Below are 3,774 nucleotides of genomic sequence, written 5' to 3'. Positions count from 1 at the left end.
TACTACACATGTTGCCCTATGACAATGGTTAACAATCTCACAACACATCCACAATATCCTTACTCAACCTTGGGTTCCCTATCACCAGCTTCCCTGTCCCCTTCTGCCTTCTGGCCCTTGTCCCTGGACTGCTGTACCTCATTAGTCCCATTTGGTTTTACGGGGCTGTCCGCTCCCAGGCTGAACGTCTATCAGACGTTTTATATATGTTATTTCATTCAGTCCTCACAAGAGTTCTGCAAGTTGTTCATTTCAATTCTTAATTTGTAGAAGATCTCAAATAACATTTTTAAGGTCACACAGCCAGTAAATGAAAAAAGCCAGGTCTATCTGATCCCAAAACCCGTGCTCCTTCCACTGCAGTACCACTGATCCATTGATGCAACAAATATTTACTGATAACTACCCTTTGCCAGGCACTGGGGGAAACGTATTTAGCAAAACATATGTGGTTCCACTGTCCTGTTACTTACAATCTGGTGGAGGAGATGAAATCAGACATGAATCACAGAGTCACGCAAGTGAATGTAGAATTAAAACACAGCAACTGCTAAAACAGAATCCTTTGACAACAAGTAACTTTTTAGGTGGTTGGGTGGCTGAGCTTCTGCTCTTCTTTCTATGAGTTCTCAAGGAAAAGACCCTAAGAGCATTTGCTTCAGAAAACTTTGACATTTTTCCCAATAGGAACCATCTGAGAAGCTTTCCTCATGCAGATGAGCCTTCCAAGGACTTTGGTTTAAAAAGCATTTTTAAAAATTGGCATCTATTTTTATGCTAGGAAAGAGTTAATAACATTTGTTATGTCAAAGGTTGGGTCCTCCCACTACAATGTCAAATAGAACCAGTAGCAGTTACCTGGTGAGTTTAATCAGCTTGGTGATTGTCCAGAGAAGAGGCAGAGGCAGAGGCAGAGGTAGAATATTAGAGTCAGGGTCTCAAGACTAATATTATTTATCTAGTAATTTTGGGAAAACTCTGGTAATAGTCAGCGAGTGGCATTGAAACTGATATTTAAACTGCAACAGCTGATTTTCTGGATGCATTTTATAACTTCATTGTTGGGAGGACGGCCTGTCATGGCCCTTGCCCCTAAGCCTTGGTTCTGGAGCGTTCCCTGATAATGAAAACTGGGAACTGACTTTTTCTCTCTCTCCCACAGTTTCTTCTCCCTCAGTGTTCCGGTGCATAGTAAACCTTCCCTCTCTGCTCTGCTCATGCGCCTGCATTATATGGCACCTGGCCAATTCTACTTCTATATCTATTCCCAGCAGGGAGAGAATGGGGTCCTTCACTTGCAACACGGAAGGGGTATGTACAGAAATCAGCCCTGCGTTGGCTGCAGGGAGTGACCGGCTGACCATGTGGGACCAGCACCACTATTGAAGCTGAACTTGTTCTGTCTAGTCTCTATGTGAGTAAAATGTTGTTCCATCCAATGCCTGTGTGTAAGTCATGCTTTTGTTGCTGACTCCAGACCTTGACTCAACAGTTTGGCTCTATGAGCAGGGTCGACACTCAGAGTCCTAAGTATCCCTTTATCTTGTAGCTGTCGTGACTGTGCTTTCAACAGTGAGTAAAGCTTGGCCCATGGAGAAAGCCATGAGAGAATGATCTGATGGTGCAGAGCACGAGAGGGGCGCCCCTTTACAGAACTGGTATGACCCACCCTGGTAAGAGCGAGAATATAACAGCAGCCTTGCTGACCACAGGACTGCTCTGTAGCTGCTGCTCCTGGCTCTGCTCCCAGCTGTCTCTGAGTACTGTGAGAGGATGTTTAAAATAAGGTTTTCAGTGACTCAGTCCCCTTTTGATTCTGTTTCCTCAGGAAACTAGTCTTCCCAGGCCAGGAAGTTGGTTCTTCACCCCGTCTCCCAATTCTACTCACCAATTCTCTTGTGAATTCTGCTGCCTGAGTACTCTTCCTTTCCTCTTCTCCAGTCTAAATTATACCCATTCTTCAGGACCTTATTCAAATCCTACAAGGCTCTGTTCTCTTTGTGTTCCAAATGGTCCAATTCCCTCCTCTGAATTCCCAGAGTCCCTTATTAATTCTATTCTGCAGTTGGTTCTGAGTCCTTCCCTCATTAATGGGTTTTTGAATTTATTTATTCATTCTCTCATTTAAGAAAATATTTAATGAGTGGCCACTTTGTGTTGGGCTCTTGAGATTCTTCAAAGACCAAGATATGTTTTATAAAGTGTTTTGCCTCTACAGCTAAAATGTAAACTCTTGATTTGGGAGACGATATTTTTTTGGTGGTCACAATCTTCACTCTCCTTGTCCTTCTGTTACTCCATTGTCTTGCAAAATGTTCCGCATCCAACAAAGTGCTCAATGCATACTTCCGAATGAATGAATAAACGAAAGAATCTATCAATCACTCAGTAACCTGGGAAGAGTTTTTTAAGCTTTGGTGGTTTTGGATCATGTTGTTGTTGTTAGTTGCTGTTGAGTCGACTCTGACTTATGTTTCGTTACGTACAACAGAATGAAACATTGCCTGGTCCTGCATCATCCTCACAGTCACGGGCATGTTTGAGTCCATGGTTATAGCTACTGTGCCAATTCATCTCACTCAGAGCCTCAAACACCATCATTGGCCCTCTGTGTCCCAAACATGATGTCCTCCTCTAACAATTGATCCCTCCCAAAAGTGTGTCCAAAATGAAAGTGTCAGAAGTAGATCGCCAAGCCTTTCTTCCTAGTTTGTCTTAGCCTGGAAGCTCCGCTGAAACCTGTCCACCATGGGTGACTCTGTTGGTATTTGAAATACTGGTGGCATAGCTTCCAGCATCCCAGCATCACACAAGCCACCACAATACAACAAACTGACAAACGGTAGTGGTCTTGCATCGTAGAGAGTCGAACATCTTATGAAATACAGGTATTTCAACTCTAACCCATTTCTGATATACATACGCACATATAGAGAGCATATATGTATACATATGTACATATACTTTATATATATATATATATAAAACTATATATGTATATATAAAATCAAACCCAAAGCCATCGAGTTGTTTCTGACTCATAGTGACCCTATAGGAGAGAGTAGAACTGCCCCATAGGATTTCCAAGGAGTAGCTGGTGGATTCGAAATGCCGACCTTTTGGTTAGCAGCCAAGCTCTTAACCACTGTACTACCAGGGCTCCATATGTATGTGTATACACATACATATAAATGTTCAAATAATTCAAATTTAAGAGGGATAATCATTCATTTTCTACAATATTTCTCCACTTTACAGGAAGTTTTGCCACAGAGTTTCCTTAAACTGTGAGTTCCTGACTCTAGAACGTTAAAAAAAAACGCTATTCAGTAACGCAACTTCTAAGTTACTACAGGGAGTAACGACCATACCAGTGTTACCTGCTTGGACTGCAATGGGTGGAGATCTGTTCTTAAAAGCAGTCCTCTGAGTACAGCAGTTATTTCAGCTGCCGCCTGGTGTTGAACATAGTGCAAAAACATACTGCAGAGTTGCAGGACTTGATCCTTTTACATCATTCAAAGGGTATTGTGATGCACTGCGGGTTAGAAAATTTTGCTAGACAATGCCTTTCAGGTCTTGGGCTTGTAAAATGTAGGAAGCCTTTTAGTTTCTTCGGAGAGCCCAGCAGCATGTGGAAGAAAGGGTAAAACTCTGTAGGCAAATAACCCACAATATCTAATTACAAGCACTTTCTTTTCTATAGAGATTGCTCCAAGGACAACATAAGGGCAGAGATCTGGGAGGTGATGAGAAAGTGGCAAGCACTGACCT

Source organism: Trichechus manatus, unplaced genomic scaffold, assembly GCF_000243295.1.
Source record: "Trichechus manatus latirostris isolate Lorelei unplaced genomic scaffold, TriManLat1.0 scaffold00039, whole genome shotgun sequence".
NCBI classification, from domain to species: domain Eukaryota; kingdom Metazoa; phylum Chordata; class Mammalia; order Sirenia; family Trichechidae; genus Trichechus; species Trichechus manatus.
The sequence above is the reverse complement of the archived record's forward strand: the minus strand, read 5'-3'. Positions refer to the sequence as shown.